Here is a 20,558-nt window from a genome sequence, read left to right as displayed (position 1 = left end):
GAATGATCTTTAACAAAAGGTGAATAAAAAGAAATATTCTATACAACCAGAAAGTTGAAAATAGCATGCAGCTTCATATAAATGCTTAAGATAATTATAAATTTGTAACACTGTTTTTGGTATTGTATTTCTTTTCTGAATGCATTTGTTTAGGAATTATTATTCTACATCAATTACTGTTTGAAGGCTGGCCACTCTGCCTTCCTGTAGCTTGTGGAAGTTTTTCTTTTTTTGTGGCTGTATTGACTGGGTGCACTATATAAAGTATTATCAGGAAGGAAAGAGGTTAGATAAAGTATGTGTGGTGTGCTCAAGCTGATCCTTTTGTGTAATGCTGGTAAGCAGAATGTGATGTCTGGTGAGGTCAGCTTCTGGAGATGGTGGGTTAGGAGTCAGGTTGGCTGGTTGCACATTTGAGGATATTGAAGGTTGTTGATGAATTATGAGTAATTCATCTCAGGGATCAAAGGTGTGAGTGTTGAGCCAAGTGGACTGGTGGGCACTGAAATCTCCAGAGATAGGTGTTGGGCATGCTTGTCAGGTTCTACAGTAAGGGAATGTAACTGGGAGTGCATGTGGAGGAGGGAGGTATGTAAACATTGATTATGTTGCACTTTGATCTCTAAAGTCTTATTTTTATGGACTGCATTTCCAGGATGTTTTCACTGTTTGTGAGCTGTTTTGTAGTATCAGTGGTGTTGGGAAAAGGTATGGTTTGGTGGATGAGTGATATGAGTTCTCCTCCTTGTCCTTGCTATTTTTCATTTCTTATAACTATGTAGATGCAGAAAGGCAGGAGGGTAAGTTTGGGTGTGAGTCTGGTTTCTTGGATGAGGGCTACGCGGATGATGTGTTCTCTGAGTTGGTTGAGTATTTCAGTGTCTTTGTTTCTGATACTAGTGGCATTGAGATGCAATATGTTTACTTTGTAGTTGGGATTTTTTGGAGTTGAATGATTTCCTTACAAAGAGAGAAAGTGTTCATGCTGTGATGTGTTTTGTTGGGTGTTTGTGAATATACCACAGGGAAACAAAAAGATATATATCCCAAAGCTCTTCCAACAAGTTACACACCTTGAAAAACAAAGAAATCAGGGCAGAGGCAACCACTCACAATAACCAGAAATCAGAGAATAAATCCTCACTTTTGTTAACACCATCACTAATTTATATATTTTTTTTTTTATTATACTTTGTCGCTGTCTCCCGCGTTTGCCAGGTAGCGCAAGGAAACAGACGAAAGAAATGGCCCAACCCCCCCCCCCCCCATACACATGTATATACATACGTCCACACACGCAAATATACATACCTACACAGATTTCCATGGTTTACCCCAGACGCTTCACATGCCTTGCTTCAATCCACTGACAGCACGTCAACCCCGGTATACCACATCGCTCCAATTCACTCTATTCCTTGCCCTCCTTTCACCCTCCTGCATGTTCAGGCCCCGATCACACAAAATCTTTTTCACTCCATCTTTCCACCTCCAATTTGGTCTCCCTCTTCTCCTTGTTCCCTCCACCTCCGACACATATATCCTCTTGGTCAATCTTTCCTCACTCATCCTCTCCATGTGCCCAAACCACTTCAAAACACCCTCTTCTGCTCTCTCAACCACGCTCTTTTTATTTCCACACATCTCTCTTACCCTTACGCTACTCACTTGATCAAACCACCTCACACCACACATTGTCGTCAAACATCTCATTTCCAGCACATCCATCCTCCTGCGCACAACTCTATCCATAGCCCACGCCTCGCAACCATACAACATTGTTGGAACCACTATTCCTTCAAACATACCCATTTTTGCTTTCCGAGATAATGTTCTCGACTTCCACACATTCTTCAAGGCCCCCAGGATTTTCGCCCCCTCTCCCACCCTATGATCCACTTCCGCTTCCATGGTTCCATCCGCTGCCAGATCCACTCCCAGATATCTAAAACACTTCACTTCCTCCAGTTTTTCTCCATTCAAACTCACCTCCCAATTGACTTGACCCTCAACCCTACTGTACTTAATAACCTTGCTCTTATTCACATTTACTCTTAACTTTCTTCTTCCACACACTTTTCCAAACTCAGTCACCAGCTTCTGCAGTTTCTCACATGAATCAGCCACCAGCGCTGTATCATCAGCGAACAACAACTGACTCACTTCCCAAGCTCTCTCATCCCCAACAGACTTCATACTTGCCCCTCTTTCCAAAACTCTTGCATTTACCTCCCTAACAACCCCATCCATAAACAAATTAAACAACCATGGAGACATCACACACCCCTGCCGCAAACCTACATTCACTGAGAACCAATCACTTTCCTCTCTTCCTACACGTACACATGCCTTACATCCTCGATAAAAACTTTTCACTGCTTCTAACAACTTTCCTCCCACACCATATGTTCTTAATACCTTCCACAGAGCATCTCTATCAACTCTATCATATGCCTTCTCCAGATCCATAAATGCTACATACAAATCCATTTGCTTTTCTAAGTATTTCTCACATACATTCTTCAAAGCAAACACCTGATCCACACATCCTCTACCACTTCTGAAACCACACTGCTCTTCCCCAATCTGATGCTCTGTACATGCCTTCACCCTCTCAATCAATACCCTCCCATATAATTTACCAGGAATACTCAACAAACTTATACCTCTGTAATTTGAGCACTCACTCTTATCCCCTTTGCCTTTGTACAATGGCACTATGCACGCATTCCGCCAATCCTCAGGCACCTCACCATGAGTCATACATACATTAAATAACCTTACCAACCAGTCAACAATACAGTCACCCCCTTTTTTAATAAATTCCACTGCAATACCATCCAAACCTGCTGCCTTGCCGGCTTTCATCTTCCGCAAAGCTTTCACTACCTCTTCTCTGTTTACCAAATCATTTTCCCTAACCCTCTCACTTTGCACACCACCTCGACCAAAACACCCTATATCTGCCACTCTATCATCAAACACATTCAACAAACCTTCAAAATACTCACTCCATCTCCTTCTCACATCACCACTACTTGTTATCACCTCCCCATTTGCGCCCTTCACTGAAGTTCCCATTTGCTCCCTTGTCTTACGCACTTTATTTACCTCCTTCCAGAACATCTTTTTATTCTCCCTAAAATTTAATGATACTCTCTCACCCCAACTCTCATTTGCCCTTTTTTTCACCTCTTGCACCTTTCTCTTGACCTCCTGTCTCTTTCTTTTATACATCTCCCATTCAATTGCATTTTTTCCCTGCAAAAATCGTCCAAATGCCTCTCTCTTCTCTTTCACTAATACTCTTACTTCTTCATCCCACCACTCACTACCCTTTCTAATCAACCCACCTCCCACTCTTCTCATGCCACAAGCATCTTTTGCGCAATCCATCACTGATTCCCTAAATACATCCCATTCCTCCCCCACTCCCCTTACTTCCATTGTTCTCACCTTTTTCCATTCTGTACTCAGTCTCTCCTGGTACTTCCTCACACAGGTCTCCTTCTCAAGCTCACTTACTCTCACCACCCTCTTCACCCCAACATTCACTCTTCTTTTCTGAAAACCCATACAAATCTTCACCTTAGCCTCCACAAGATAATGATCAGACATCCCTCCAGTTGCACCTCTCAGCACATTAACATCCAAAAGTCTCTCTTTCGCACGCCTGTCAATTAACACGTAATCCAATAACGCTCTCTGGCCATCTCTCCTACTTACATAAGTATACTTACATAATTATACTTATAATCCTAAAAACAGTGACCCAAAACTGGCACTCCTTCCTCAACACAGCGAATCACAAGACCAACAGCAACCAAATTTCTCACACAAAGAAAATCCACTCTCATTGCATCAGTCAAGCCTTCTCTCATGAAACACTCCTGACCCATTCCAATGAAATCCCTTCTCATAAAGGACACACAAAAATACTCATAAAGCTCAACTCAAAAAATCAACAACCATCCTTAACCCTACACAAGAAATTCATGGAAACCTACACAAAATCTGTAAAGAAACAAGTTCCCATCCATCTTTCACTCCCATCAACACAAGAAATGCAACTAAAATCTTTCTGGACACTCCTGCTAAAGGCCCTGAAAACACACTGAACTTTCATGTAAAACATTATGGTCCATTTCCGATCTAAGCAGTTACAGATATCTTACACCTCTTCCAGCTACATAACAAAAACACTATCATGTGGAAACTTGCCAACATAATATCAATCCTAAAAGCTTCCACCCCTCCCAACTCCCCTTCACTCTACTGCCCTATATCACTTCTATCACCAAGAGACACACTCTGAGCATAGGTAATCTACAACAGAATCAAACAAAACATTCCACTCTCATCCACATAGAAGGGCTTCAGACCTAAACAATCTACCATCACACTATACAACGACCTCACACATCATATCTTAGATGGATTAAACCAACCACAAACCCCCTTATCATACCGTATCAGTGGCAACAGACATCAAAAAAGCATTTGATAGTCCCTGATAAAACATCACTCAAAAAATATCATGAAGGAACAAGGTGAAAGAGGAGACCAAATTGGAGATGGAACAATGGAGTAAAAAAAATCTGAGAGATCAGGGCTTGAACATGCAGGAAGATGAAATGTGTAAAAGGGATTGAGTAAATTTTAAGGATGTGATTCACAGGGGTCAACTTGCCGTTTGTGGATTGAATTAGAGCATGAGAAGTGGCCAAGGAAAACCATGGAAAGGTCTAAGAGGCCTGGTTGTGGATAGAGGCTGTAGTTTCAATGAACTGCACATGACAGCTAAAGAATGGATGTGAGCAAACGTGGCCTTTGTTCATCTCTTTCTGGCTCTGCCTCACTCAAGCAAGAAACAGCTAATAAGTATGGAAAAAAATCCACAACAATGACAAAATATGGTTGCATAATCTTATAGCTAGCCCCTATGCCACAGTCACTCTCAATGACTTCACCACTAAAACACTTAAACTTTAACACTGAGTTCCCTAGAGGTCAGTTCTTTCTACAAATTTCTGCAATCTCTTCCTACAAGACCTCCCATTCCCTCAAGCAAACTTCAATATGAAGATGACCTCACAATCACATCACATCCTAACACCAAAGTAACACTAACAAACATGAAGCACTACATTACACAACTGGAACAATGGCTCACCCAGAGAAGAATGTCTGCATCTCTCCCTATCTATTCAACCACTCTTTTAACCCAAGGCAGATACAAGCCCAACTCACACCCTCCAGTCATACTTGAATGGATAATCACTTCTGCTGAAGAAAGCACCAACCATTCTAGGCATCGCATACAACACACACATAACATTCCCTTCCCACATCTAAAATATCAACACAAAAGCAACACACATAAAAATGCCCTCAGAGCACTAACTTGCACCAAATTTGGACCAGAAAAAGAATCAACATCCTCTACAAACAATTCATCTGTAACTCCTTAAACTGTGCCTCATTTGCCTGGTCTTACACCCTCTGAAAAGCAAATATAACAAAGCTGCAAACTACACAAAACATAGCACTCATAACAATCGCTGGCCACCTAGTAACTAAAAAAAAAACATAACACCTTCAAAATCAAATGAAGATTTTCCCAATACAGTCCCACCTCGACAGGCTTGGAACTACATTCTTTGCAACAGCCCTAGACCACTCCCACCCTGACCTCTATAATTAACTACCAATAAAAAGGTTACCTCTGCCTCACACTTCAGATATCTCTATCCCCAACAAGTATAACACTGACAAAACACAAACATGCTGAAAGACCTCAACAAGACCTACACAAATGACCTCCCAACTCAGTCTTGAACTCCAACCAACTAGACATACACCCACCAGAAACCACACTCTCAAAACAAACACTGGTCACACTCTCCCATCTATGCTCTGGACAACAATCAATACAAAATCACAAATACCATTTCAAAATATACCAAATTCCCTTCATGCCCATGATTAAATTACCATGCACTTATCAGCTTCACTAACTACAAACACCTAAGGAGAAATAAAAAGCTTACCCTTGCCTTGCATTTCAGTCACCTCTACTTACAGATCCCAGCACTCTTAATTTATAATAGATCACTGACAAGCATGAAACAACCAACCTCCCAACTTGGTTTTACACTCTAAACCACCAAACATACATAATTCAAACACCACACTCCTCAGACCAAGCCAAGTAAAAATTCTCACACTTATCCTTTGGACATCACTTATTACTACAATAATATAAACACCTCTTTACTATATCCCAAGACCCTTCATGTTTACGACACAACTATCAGAAAGAAGACACTGAGCACTAACTATTTAACTACCCTCCACTCTCCACATATTAGTGCACACAAAACATCCATGGTCCTGAGCAATTGAAGTGGCAAGCTTCCTGAGTGCTACAGCAGACCCAATAGGATAGAAGGGAGTCCTGGGGCAGGAAGTATGTGTGAGTGATGCTTGTTCCCATGGGGTAGGGTGGTGCCAGGAATGGATAAAGGCAAGTAAGTATGAATTCGTACATGAGTACATATCATCAATATTATTATTATTATTATACTTGTTGCTGTCTCCCACATTAGCGAGGTAGTGCAAGGAAACAGACGAAAGAGTGGCCCAACCCACCCACATACACATGTATATATGTAAACACCCACACATGCATATATACATACCTATACATTTCAACACATACATACATACCTATACATTTCTACAGATACATACATACCTATACATTTCAACACATACATACATATACATACACAGACATATACATATATACATGTGTACACATCCACACTTGCTACCTTCATCCATTCTCGTCGCCACCATACCACACTCGAAATGGCCCCCTCCTCCCGAGCGCAAGCGAGGCAGCGCTAGGAGAAGACAACAAAGGCCATATTTGTTCACACTCAGTCTCTAGGAATAATGTATAATGCAATGAAATCACAGCTCCCTTACCAAATCCAGGGCCTACAAAACTTTCCATGGTTTATCCCAGATGCTTCACATGCCCTGGTTCAATCAACTGAATGCACATCGACTCTGGTATATCACATCATTCCAATTCACTCTATTCCTTGCACACCTTTCACCCTCCTCTATGTTCAGGACCCGACTGATCAAAATCATTTTCACTCCATCCTTCCACCTCCAATTTGGTCTCCCACTTCTTCTCGTTCCCTCCACCTCTGACACATATATCCTCTTTGTCAATCTTTCCTCACTCATTCTCTCCATGTGACCAAACCATTTCAAAACATCCTCTTCTGCTCTCTCAACCACAATATTTCTATTACCACACATCTCTCTTACCCGATCAAACCACCTCACACCACATATTGTCCTCAAACATCTCGTTTCCAAAACATCCATCCTCCTCTGCCCAACCATATCTACAGCCCATGCCTCGCAACCGTATAACATTGTTGGAACCAATATTCCTTCAAACATATCCATTTTTGCTCTCCAAGATAATGTTCTCGCCTTCCACAAATTCTTCAATGCTCCCAGAAATGTCAACCCCCTCCCCCACCCTGTGACTCACTTCTGCTTCCATGGTTCCATCCACAGCTAAATCCGCTCCCGAATATCTAAAACTCTTCACTTCTTCCAGTTTCTCTCCATTCAAACTTAACTCCCAATTACCTTGTCCCTCAATGCTACTGAAACTAATAACCTTGCTCTTATTCACATTTACTCTTAGCTTTCTTCTTTCACACACTTTATCAAACTCAGTCACCAGCTTCTGCAGTTTCTCACATAAATCAGCCACCAGCGCTGTATCATCAGCGAACAACAACTGACTCACTTCCCAAGCTCTCTCATCCACAACAGACTGCATACTTACCCCTCTCTCCTAAACTCTTGCATTCACCTCCCTACAAACCCCATCCATAAACAAATTAAACAGACTTGGAGATATCACGCACCCCTAATGTAAACCAACATTCACTGGGAACCAATCACTTTCCACTCTTCCTACTCATACACATGCCTTGCATCCTTGAAAGAACTTTTCACTGCTTCTAGCAAGTTACCTCCCACACCATATACTCTTACTGCCTTCCACAAAGCATCTCTATCAACTCTATCATATGCCTGCTCCAGATCAATAAATGCTATATATAAATCCATCTCTTTTTCTAAGTATTTCTCACATACATTCTTCAAAACAAACGCCTGATCCAAACATCCTCTACCACTTCTGAAACCACACTGATCTTCCCCAGAGTGATGCTCAGTACATGCCTTTACCCTCTCAATATACATGAGTAGGTGGGTGGGTTGGGCCATTTTTTCGTCTGTTTCCTTGCGCTACCTTGCTAATGTGGGACACAGCGAAAAAGTATTATAAATGAATTTATAAATAATATATGTATATATTTGGTAAACAGAGAAGAGGTAGTAAAAGCTTTGCGGAAGATGAAAGCCGGCAAGTCAGTAGGTTTGGATGGTACTGCAATGGAATTTATCAAAAAAAGGGGTGACTGTTATTGACTGGTTGGTAAGGTTATTTAATGTATGTATGACTCATGGTGAGGTGCCTGAGGATTGGCAAAATGCTTGCACAGTGCCATTGTACAAAGACAAAGGGGATAAAAGTTAGTGCTCAAATTACAGAGGTATAAGTTTGTTGAGTATTCCTGGGAAATTATAAGGGAGGGTATTGATTGAGAGGGTGAAGGCATGTACAGAGCATCAGATTGGGGAAGAGAAGTGTGGTTTCAAAAGTGGTAGAGGATGTGTGGATCAGGAGTTTGCTTTGAAGAATGTATGTGAGAAATACTTAGAAAAGCAAATGGATTTGTATGTAGCATTTATGGATCTGGAGAAGGCACATGATAGAGATGATAGAGATGCTTTGTGGAAGGTATTGAGAATATATGGTGTGGGAGGCAAGTTGTTAGAAGCAGTGAATAGTTTTTATCGAGGATGTAAGGCATGTGCACGTGTAGGAAGAGAGGAAAGTGATTAGTTCTCAGTGAATGTTGGTTTGCGACAGGGATGCGTGATGTCTCCATGGTTGTTTAATTTGTTTATGGATGGGACTGTTAGAGAGGTGAATGCAAGAGTTTTGGAAAGAGGGGCAAGTATGCAGTCTGTTATGGATGAGGGAGCTAGGGAAGTGAGTCAGTTGTTGTTTGCTGATGATACAGCGCTGGTGGCTGATTGAGGTGAGAAACTGCAGAAACTGGTGAGTGAGTTTGGTAAAGTGTGTGAAAGAAGAGAGCTGAGAGTAAATGTGAATAAGAGGTACATTAGGGTTGAGGGACAAGTCAATTGGGAGGTAAATTTGAATGGAGAAAAACTGGAGGAAGTAAAGTGTTTTAGATATCTGGGAGTGGATTTGGCAGCTGATGGAACCATGGAGGCAGAAGTGAGTCATAGGGTGGGGGAGTGGGCAAAAGTTCTGGGAGCATAGAAAAATGTGTGGAAGGCGACGTTATCTTGGAAAGCATAAATGGGTATGTTTGAAGGAATAGTGGTTCCGACAATGTTATATAGTTGTGATGCATGGGTTATAGATAAGAGTTGTGTAAAGGAGGGTGGATGTGTTGGAAATGAGATGTTTGAGGACATTATGTGATGTGAGGTGGTTTGATCGAGTAAGTAATGAAAGGGTAGGAGAGATGTGTGGTAATAAAAAGAGTGTGGTTGAGAGAGCAGAATATGGTACTTTGAAATGGTTTGGTCACATGGAGAGAATGAGTGGGGAAAGATTGACAAAGAGGATATATGTGTCAGAGGTGGAGGGAATGAGAAGAGGGAGACCAAACTCGAGGTGAAAAGATGGAGTGAAAAAGATTTTGAGTGAACTGGGCCTGAAAATCCAGTAGGGTGAAAGGCGTGCAAGGAACAGAGTGAATTGGAATGATGTGGTATACCGGGGTCAACGTGCTGTCAATGGATTAAACCAGGGCATGTGAAGCGTCTGGGGTGAACCATGGAAAGTTCTTTGGGGCCTGGATGTGGAAAGGGAGCTGTGGTTTTGGTGCATTATATATGACAGCTAGAGTTTGAGTGTGAACGAATGTTGCCTTTTTTATCTTTTCCTAAAGCTACTTTGCACACATGCGGGGGATGGGGTTGTCATTTCATGTGTGGCGGGGTGGCAACGGGAATGAGTAAGGGCAGACTGTATGAATTATGTACATGTGTATATATGTATATGTCTGTGTGTGGATATATATATGTATACGTTGAGATGTATAGGTATGTATATGTGCATGTGTGGACGTGTATGTATATGCATGTGTATGTGGATGGGTTGGGCCATTCTTTCATCCATTTCCTTGCACTACCTCGCTAATGCTGGAGACGGTGACAAAGTATAATAAATAAATAATAAAATAAATATTTATTATACTTTGTCGCTATCTCCTGTGTTAGCGAGGTAGCACAAGGAAACAGACGAAAGAATGGCCCAACCCATCCACACACACATTTACATTCAAGTCACCCATCACCCACTGCAGTGGAATTTATTCAATAAAAGGGGGTGACTGTGTTGTTGACTGGTTGGTAAGGGTATTTAATGTATGTATGACTCATGGTAAGTGCCATCGTACATAGGCAGAGGGGATAAAGGCAAGTGTTCAAATTACAGAGGTATAAGTTTGTTGAGTACTCCTGCGAAATTATATAGGAGGTTATTGATTGAGAGGGTAAAGGAATGTATATAGCATCAGATTGAGGAAGAGAAGTGTGGTTTCAGAAGTGGTAGAGGATGTGTGGATCAGGTGTTTGCTTTGAGGAATGTATGTGAGAAATACCTAGAAAAGCAAACAGATTTGTATGTATCATTTATGGATCTGGAGAAGGAATATGATACAGTTGATAGACATGCTCTGTGGAAGGTATTAAGAAAATATGGTGTGAGAGGCAACTTGTTAGAAGCAGTGAAAACTTTTTATCGAGGAAGTAAGGCATGTGTACGTGTAGGAAGAGAGAAAAGTGATTGGTTCTCAGTGAATGTAGGTTTGTGGCAGGGTTGCGTGATGTCTCTATGGTTGTTTGATTTGTTTATGGATGGGGTTGTTAGGGAGGTGAATGCAAGAGTTTTGGAAAGAGGGGCAAGTATGCAGTCTGCTGTGGATGAGAGAGCTTGGGAAGTGAGTCAGTTGTTGCTCGCTGATGATATAGCGCTGGTGGCTGATTCGTGTGAGAAACTGCAGAAGTTGGTGAGTGAGTTTGGTAAAGTGTGTGAAAGAAGAAAGCTGAGAGTAAATATGAATAAGAGCAAGGTTATTAGGGACATTAGGGTTGAGGGACAAGTCAATTGGGAGGTAAGTTTGAATGGAGAAAAACTGGAGGAAGTGAAGTGTTTTAGATATCTGGGAGTGGATTTGGCAGCTGATGGAAGCATGGAAGCGGACGTGAATCATAGGGTGGGGAGGGGGCAAAAGTTCTGGGAGCGTTGAAGAATGTGTGGAAGTCGAGAACGTTATCTTGGAAAGCAAAAATGGATATGTTTGAAGAAATAGCGGTTTCAGCAATGATATATGGTTGCGAGGCATGGGCTATAGATAGAGTTGTGCGGAGGAGGGTGGATGTGCTGCGAATGAGATGTTTGAAGACAATATGTGGTGTGAGGTGGTTTGATCGAGTAAGTAATGAAAGGGTAAGAGTGATGTGTGGTGGTAAAAAGAGTGTGGTTGAGAGAGCAGAAGAGGGTGTTTTGAAAAGGTTTGGTCACATGGAGAGAATGAGAGGAAAGATTGACAAAGAAGATATATGTATCAGAGGTGGAGGGAACAAGGAGAAGTGGGAGACCAAATTGAAGGTGGAAAGATGCAGTGAAAAAGAGTTTGAGTGATCGGGGCCTGAACATGCAGGAGGGTGAAAGGCGGGCAAGGAATAGAGTGAATGGGAACGATTTGGTATACCGGGGTCGACGTGCTGTCAATGGATTGAACCAGGGCATGTGAAGCATCTGCGGTAAACCATGGAAAGTTGTGTGGGGCCTGGATGTGGAAAGGGAGCTGTGGATTCGGTGCATTATATATGACAGCTAGAGACTGAGTGTTAACGAATGTGGCCTTTGTTGTTCTTTCTTAGCACTACCTCACACACATGCAGGGGGATGGGGTTGGTATTTCATTATGTGGCAGGGTGGCGACAGGAATGAATAAAGGCAGACAGTATGAATTATGTACATGTGTATATATGTATGTCTGTGTGTGTATATGTGTACATTGAGATGTATGGGTATATATATTTGCGTGTGGGGACGTGTATGTATATACATGTGTATGGGGGTGGGTTGGGCCATTTCTTTCGTCTGTTTCCTTGCGCTACCTCGCAAACACTGGAGACAGCAACAAAGCAAAATAAATAAATAAATATAAATATATTTTATCCCTGGGGATAGGGGAGAAAGAATACTTCCCACGCATTCCTCATGTGTCGTAGAAGGCGACTAGAGGGGATGGGAGCGGGGAGCCAGAAACCCTCCCCTCCTTGTATTTTGACTTTCTAAAAGGGGAAACAGAAGAAGGAGTCACGCGGGGAGTGCTCATCCTCCTCGAAGGCTCAGATTGGGGTGTCTAAATGTGTGTGGATGTAACCAAGATGAGAAAAAAGGAGAGATAGGTAGTATGTTTGAGGAAAGGAACCTGGATGTTTTGGCTCTAAATGAAACGAAGCTCAAGGGTAAAGGGGAAGAGTGGTTTGGGAATGTCTTGGGAGTAAAGTCAGGGGTTAGTGAGAGGACAAGAGCAAGGGAAGGAGTAGCACTACTCCTGAAACAGGAGTTGTGGGAGTATGTGATAGAGTGTAAGAAAGTAAATTCTTGATTGATATGGGTAAAACTGAAGGTTGATGGAAAGAGATGGGTGATTATTGGTGCATATGCACCTGGGCATGAGAAGAAAGATCATGAGAGGCAAGTATTTTGGGAGTGAGTGTGTTAGTGGTTTTGATGCACGAGACTGGGTTATAGTGATGGGTGATTTGAATGCAAAGGTGAGTAATGTGGCAGTTGAGGGAATAATTGGTATACATGGGGTGTTCAGTGTTGTAAATGGAAATGGTGAAGAGCTTGTAGATTTATGTGCTGAAAAAGGACTGGTGATTGGGAATACCTGGTTTAAAAAGCGAGATATACATAAGTATACGTATATATGTAGGAGAGATGGCCAGAGAGCGTTATTGGATTATGTGTTAATTGAGAGGCGCGCGAAAGAGAGACTTTTGGATCTTAATGTACTGAGAGGTGCAACTGGAGGGATGTCTGATCATTATCTTGTGGAGGTAAGGAGGCGAAGGTGAAGATTTGTAGAGGTTTTCAGAAAAGAAGAGAGAATGTTGGAGTGAAGAGAGTGGTGAGAGTAAGTGAGCTTGGAAAGGAGACTTGTGTGAGGAAGTACCAGGAGAGACTGAATACAGAATGGAAAAAGGTGAGAACAAAGGAGGTAAGGGGAGTGGGGGAGGAATGGGATGTATTTAGGGAAGCAGTGATGGCTTGCGCAAAAGATGCTTATGGCATGAGAAGTGTGGGAGGTGGGTTGATTAGAAAGGGTAGTGAGTGGTGGGATGAAGAAGTAGCATAATTAGTGAAAGAGAAGAGAGAGGTATTTGGACGATTTTTGCAGGGAAAAAATGCAAATGAGTGGGAGATGTATAAAAGAAAGAGGCAGGAGGTCAAGAGAAAGGTGCAAGAGGTGAAAAAGAGGGCAAATGAGAGTTGGGGTGAGAGGGTATCATTAAATTTTAGGGAGAACAAAAAGATGTTTTGGAAAGAGGTAAATAAAGTGTGTAAAACAAGGGAACAAATGGGAACATCAGTGAAGGGGGCTAATAGGGAGGTGATAACAAGTAGAGCTGATGCGAGAAGGAGATGGAGTGAGTATTTTGAAGGTTTGTTGAATGTGTTTGATGATAGAGTGGCAGATATAGGGTGTTTTGGTCGAGGTGGTGAGCAAAGTGAGAAGGTTAGGGAAAATGATTTGGTAAACAGAGAACAGGTACTAAAAGCTTTGCAGAAGATGAAAGCCACCAAGGCAGCAGGTTTGGATGGTATTGCAGTGGAATTTATCAAAAAAGGGGGTGACTGTATTGTTGACTGGTTTGTAAGGTTATTTAATGTATGTATGATTCATGGTGAGGTGCCTGAGGATTGGCGGAATGCTTGCATAGTGCCATTGTACAAAGGCAAAGGGGATAAGAGTGAGTGCTCAAATTACAGAGGTATAGGTTTGTTGAGTATTCCTGGTAAACTATATATGGGATGATATTGATTGAGAGGGTGAAGGCATGTACAGAGCATCAGATTGGGGATGAGCAGTGTGGTTTCAGAAGTGGTAGAGGATGAGTGGATCAGGTATTTGCTTTGAAGAATGTATGCGAGAAATACTTAGAAAAGCAAATGGATTTGTATGTAGCATTTATGGATCTGGAGAAGGCATATAATAGAGTTGATAGAGATGCTCTGTGGAAGGTATTAAGAATATATGGTGTGGGAGTCAAGTTGTTAGAAGCAGTGAAAAGTTTTTATTGAGGATGTAAGGCATGTGTACGTGTAGGAAGAGAGAAAAGTGATTGGTTTTCAATGAATGTAGGTTTGCGGCAGGGGTGTGTGATGTCTCCATGGTTGTTTAGTTTGTTTATGGATGGGGTTGTTAGGGAGTTGAATGCAAGTTTTGGAAAGAGGGGTAAGTATGCATTCTGTTGTGGATGAGAGAGCTTGGGAAGTGAGTAAGTTGTTGTTTGCTGATGATACAGCGCTGGTGGCTGATTCATGTGAGAAAATGCAGAAGCTCGTGACTGAGTTTGCTAAAGTGTGTGAAAGAAGAAAGTTAAGAGTAAATGTGAATAAGAGCAAGGTTATTAGGTACAGTAGGGTTGAGGGTCAAGTCAACTGGGAGGTAACTTTGAATGGAGAAAAACTGGAGGAAGTAAAGTGTTTTAGATATCTAGGAGTCGATCTGGCAGCGGATGGAACCATGGAAGCGGAAGTGAATCATAGGGTGGGGGAGGGGGCGAATATTCTGGGAGCCTTGAAGAATGTTTGGAAGTCGAGAACATTATCTCGGAAAGCAAAAATGGGTATGTTTGAAGGAATAGTGGTTCCAACAATGTTGTATGGCTGTGAGGTGTGGGCTATGGATAGGGCTGTGCACAGAAGGGTGGATGTGCTGGGAATGAGATGTTTGAGGACAATATGTGGTGTGAGGTGATTTGATCGAGTAAGTAATGTAAGGGTGAGAGAGATTTGTGGAAATAAAAAGAGTGTGGCTGAGAGAGCAGAAGAGGGTGTTTTGAAATGGTTTGGTCACATGGAAAGAATGAGTTAGGAAAGATTGACCAAGAGGATATATGTGTCCGAGGAGGAGGGAACGAGGAGAAGTGGGAGACCAAACTGGAGGTGGAAAGATGGAGTGAAAAAGATTTTGAGTGATCGGGGCCTAAACATGCAGGAGGGTGAAAGGCGTGCAAGGAATAGAGTGAATTGGAACGATGTGGTATACCAGGGTCGACGTGCTGTCAATGGATTGAACTAGGGCATGTGAAGCGTCTGGGGTAAACCATGGAAAGTTCTGTGGGGCCTGGATGTGGAAAGGCAGCCGTGGTTTCGGTGCATTATTACATGACAGCTAGAGACTGAGTGTGAACGAATGGGGCCTTTGTTGTCTTTTCCTAGCGCTACACCGCACACATGAGGGGGGAGGGGGTTGTTATTCCAAGTGTGGTGAGGTGGTGATGGGAATAAATAAAGGCAGACAGTATGAATTATGTACATGTGTATATATGTGTATGTCTGTGTGTGTGTATATATATGTGTACATTGAGATGTATAGGTATGTATATTTGCATGTGTGGACGAGTATGTATATACATGTGTATGTGGGTGGGTTGGGCCATTCTTCTGTCTTTCCTTGCGCTACCTCGCTAACGCAGGAGACAGCGACAAAGCAAAATAAAATAAAAAAAATAATAATATATATATATATCTATATATATCAGTTTTACCCATATTAATTGAGAATTTACTTTCTTACATTCTATCACATACTCCCACAACTCCTGTTTCAGGAGTATTGCTACTCCTTCCCTTGCTCTTGTCCTCTCACTAACCCCTGACTTTACTCCCCAGACATTCCCAAACCACTCTTCCCCTTTACCCTTGAGCTTCGTTTCACTCAGAGCCAAAACATCCAGGTTCCTTTCCTCAAACATACTACCTACCTGGGCATGAGAAGAAAGATCATGAGAGGCAAGTGTTTTGGGAGCAGCTGAATGAGTGTGTTAGTGGTTTTGATGCACGAGACTGGGTTATAGTGATGGGTGATTTGAATGCAAAGGTGAGTAATGTGGCAGTTGAGGGAATAATTGGTATACATGGGGTGTTCAGTGTTGTAAATGGAAATGGTGAAGAGCTTGTAGATTTATGTGCTGAAAAAGGACTGATGATTGGGAATACCTGGTTTAAAAAGCGAGATATACATAAGTATACTTATGTAAGTAGGAGAGATGGCCAGAGAGCGTTATTGGACTACGTGTTAATTGACAGGCGTGCGAAAGAGAGACTTTTGGATGTTAATGTGCTGAGAGGTGCAACTGGAGGGATGTCTGATCATTATCTTGTGGAGGCTAAGGTGAAGATTTGTATGGGTTTTCAGAAAAGAAGAGTGAATGTTGGGGTGAAGAGGGTGGTGAGAGTAAGTGAGCTTGGGAAGGAGACCTGTGTGAGGAAGTACCAGGAGAGACTGAGTACAGAATGGAAAAAGGTGAGAACAATGGAAGTAAGGGGAGTGGGGGAGGAATGGGATGTATTTAGGGAATCAGTGATGGATTGCGCAAAAGATGCTTGTGGCATGAGAAGAGTGGGAGGTGGGTTGATTAGAAAGGGTAGTGAGTGGTGGGATGAAGAAGTAAGAGTATTAGTGAAAGAGAAGAGAGAGGCATTTGGACGATTTTTGCAGGGAAAAAATGCAATTGAGTGGGAGATGTATAAAAGAAAGAGACAGGAGGTCAAGAGAAAGGCGCAAGAGGTGAAAAAAAGGGCAAATGAGAGTTGGGGTGAGAGAGTATCATTACATTTTAGGGAGAATAAAAAGATGTTCTGGAAGGAGGTAAATAAAGTGCGTAAGACAAGGGAGCAAATGGGAACTTCAGTGAAGGGGGCAAATGGGGAGGTGATAACAAGTAGTGGTGATGTGAGAAGGAGATGGAGTGAGTATTTTGAAGGTTAGTTGAATGTGTTTGATGATAGAGTGGCAGATATAGGGTGTTTTGGTCGAGGTGGTGTGCAAAGTGAGAGGGTTAGGGAAAATGATTTGGTAAACAGAGAAGAGGTAGTGAAAGCTTTGCGGAAGATGAAAGCCGGCAAGGCAGCAGGTTTGGATAGTATTGCAGTGGAATTTATTAAAAAAGGGGGTGACTGTATTGCTGACTGGTTGGTAAGGTTATTTAATGTATGTATGACTCATGGTGAGGTGCCTGAGGATTGGCAGAATGCGTGCATAGTGCCATTGTACAAAGGCAAAGGGGATAAGAGTGAGTGCTCAAATTACAGAGGTATAAGTTTGTTGAGTATTCCTGGTAAATTATATGGGAGGGTATTGATTGAGAGGGTGAAGGCATGTACAGAGCATCAGATTGGGGAAGAGCAGTGTGGTTTCAGAAGTGGTAGAGGATGTGTGGATCAGGTGTTTGCTTTGAAGAATGTATGTGAGAAATACTTAGAAAAGCAAATGGATTTGTATGTAGCATTTATGGATCTGGAGAAGGCATATGATAGGGTTGATAGAGATGCTCTGTGGAAGGTATTAAGAATATATGGTGTGGGAGGAAAGTTGTTAGAAGCAGTGAAAAGTTTTTATCGAGGATGTAAGGCTTGTGTACGTGTAGGAAGAGAGGAAAGTGATTGGTTCTCAGTGAATGTAGGTTTGCGGCAGGGGTGTGTGATGTCTCCATGGTTGTTTAATTTGTTTATGGATGGGGTTGTTAGGGAGGTAAATGCAAGAGTTTTGGAAAGAGCGGCAAATATGAAGTCTGTTGGGGATGAGAGAGCTTGGGAAGTGAGTCAGTTGTTGTTCGCTGATGATACAGCGCTGGTGGCTGATTCATGTGAGAAACTGCAGAAGCTGGTGACTGAGTTTGGTAAAGTGTGTGGAAGAAGAAAGTTAAGAGTAAATGTGAATAAGAGCAAGGTTATTAGGTACAGTAGGGTTGAGGGTCAAGTCAATTGGGAGGTGAGTTTGAATGGAGAAAAACTGGTGGAAGTGAAGTGTTTTAGATATCTGGGAGTGGATCTGGCAGCGGATGGAACCATGAAAGCGGAAGTGGATCATAGGGTGGGGGAGGGGGCGAAAATTCTGGGGGCCTTGAAGAATGTGTGGAAGTCGAGAACATTATCTCGGAAAGCAAAAATGGGTATGTTTGAAGGAATAGTGGTTCCAACAATGTTGTATGGTTGCGAGGCGTGGGCTATGGATAGAGTTGTGCGCAGGAGGATGGATGTGCTGGAAATGAGATGTTTGAGGACAATGTGTGGTGTGAGGTGGTTTGATCGAGTTAGTAACGTAAGGGTAAGAGAGATGTGTGGAAATAAAAAGAGCGTGGTTGAGAGAGCAGAAGAGGGTGTTTTGAAGTGGTTTGGGCATATGGAGAGAATGAGTGAGGAAAGACTGACCAAGAGGATATATGTGTCGGAGGTGGAGGGAACGAGGAGAAGAGGGAGACCAAATTGGAGGTGGAAAGATGGAGTGAAAAAGATTTTGTGTGATCGGGGCCTGAACATGCAGGAGGGTGAAAGGAGGGCAAGGAATAGAGTGAATTGGAGCAATGTGGTATACCGGGGTTGACGTGCTGTCAGTGGATTGAATCAAGGCATGTGAAGCGTCTGGGGTAAACCATGGAAAGCTGTGTAGGTATGTATATTTGCGTGTGTGGACGTATGTATATACATGTGTATGTGGGGGGTTGGGCCATTTCTTTCGTCTGTTTCCTTGCGCTACCTCGCAAACGCGGGAGACAGCGACAAAGTATAATAAATAATAAATATAATATATATCAGTGTATGTGTATGTATATGTCATGTGTATGTGGATATGTTGATATGTATTCATACTGACATTATCAACAAGTTCATAAGTAAACTACCTCTAGGCATTATTCACATAATTCTTAAGCAAAAAGATGACGATAAGATGTTATACAATGAAATCAAAACTATAGCAAACATTAAAGATGGATTAGTAGTAAGAGACTTCAACAGTCCAAACATTAATTGGGATACATTAATATGTGACCGAGAGGGAATGAGACTAATGGAATTGATCAAAGATGCTTTTCTAGAACAGTTAATTAAAACATCGAGGTAAAAACAATCTTGATCTTCTCACTAGTGACACAAACTTAACTGACTCTTGCAAAGTAGGCAAGAGCTTGTGAATCAGTGATCACAGTCTGATTAGATTAGAGATAAATTTTGATTATGAAATAAATGACAAATAACTTTTGATCCCAGATTACAGGCAATGAAATTTTGGAAACATTAGACATGAAATTCACAGTACCAAATGGAGAAAACCTCTTGATGTTCACACAGTAAAGGAAATGAGGAATAATTCTAAAAACACACTACTTGAGATCCAAAATAAATATATTCCCCAAATCATGAAGAGAACTTTCAATATTTCAAAACCATCATGGATGAATAGTTGAATAAAAGGACTAATCATCAAAGGCAGAAAACATACAAGAAATTGAAATCAATTGGAACAAATGAAAATCTCCACGAATTAATCAAAATCCAAAGAAAGTGTAAGAAAGTCATATGACAGAGTAAACATGAGAAAGAAAAAAGATCTTCCTTGAAAACTGAGAATAATCCCAAGGAATTCTTCAAATATATAAGAAAAAGTATACGTATGTAAGTATGAGAGATGGCCAGAGAGCATTATTGGATTATGTGTTAATTGATAGGCGCATGACAGAGAATTTTGGAAGTTAATGTGCTGAGAGGTGCAACTGGAGGGATGTCTGATCATTATCTTGTGGAGGCAAGGAGGCGAAGGTGAAGATTTGTAGAGGTTTTCAGAAAAGAAGAGAGAATATTGGGGTGAAGAGAGTGGTGAGAGTAAGTGAGCTTGGGAAGGAGACCTGTGTGAGGAAGTATCAGGAGAGACTGTGTACAGAATGGAAAAAGGTGAGAACAAAGGTCATAAGGGGAGTGGGGGAGGAATGGGATGTATTTAGGGAAGCAGTGATGGCTTGTGCAAAAGATGCTTGTGGCATGAGAACCATGGGAGGTGGGCAGATTAGAGAGGATAGTGAGTGGTGGGATGAAGAAGTAAGATTATTAGTGAAAGAGAAGAGAAAGACATTTGGACGATTTTTGCAGGGAAATAATGCAAATGAGTGGGAGATGTATAAAAGAAAGTGGTAGGAGGTCAAGAGAAAGGTGCAAGAGGTGAAAAAGAGGGCAAATGAGAGTTGGGGTGAAAGAGTATCATTAAATTTTAGGGAGAAGAAAAAGATGTTTTGGAAGGAGGTAAATAAAGTGCGTAAGACAAGGA

General features: G+C 41.8%; 1 protein-coding gene across 1 annotated transcript in view; it reads right to left on the bottom strand.

The window, feature by feature from the left end:
* Positions 1-20,558, bottom strand: part of LOC139764912 (uncharacterized) — a 567,165-nt gene that overhangs the window by 63,687 nt on the left and 482,920 nt on the right. The window lies entirely within an intron of this gene.

The sequence above is a fragment of the Panulirus ornatus genome, chromosome 4 (assembly GCF_036320965.1).
Source record: "Panulirus ornatus isolate Po-2019 chromosome 4, ASM3632096v1, whole genome shotgun sequence".
Lineage (NCBI taxonomy): Eukaryota > Metazoa > Arthropoda > Malacostraca > Decapoda > Palinuridae > Panulirus > Panulirus ornatus.
The sequence above is the reverse complement of the archived record's forward strand: the minus strand, read 5'-3'. Positions and strand labels throughout refer to the sequence as shown.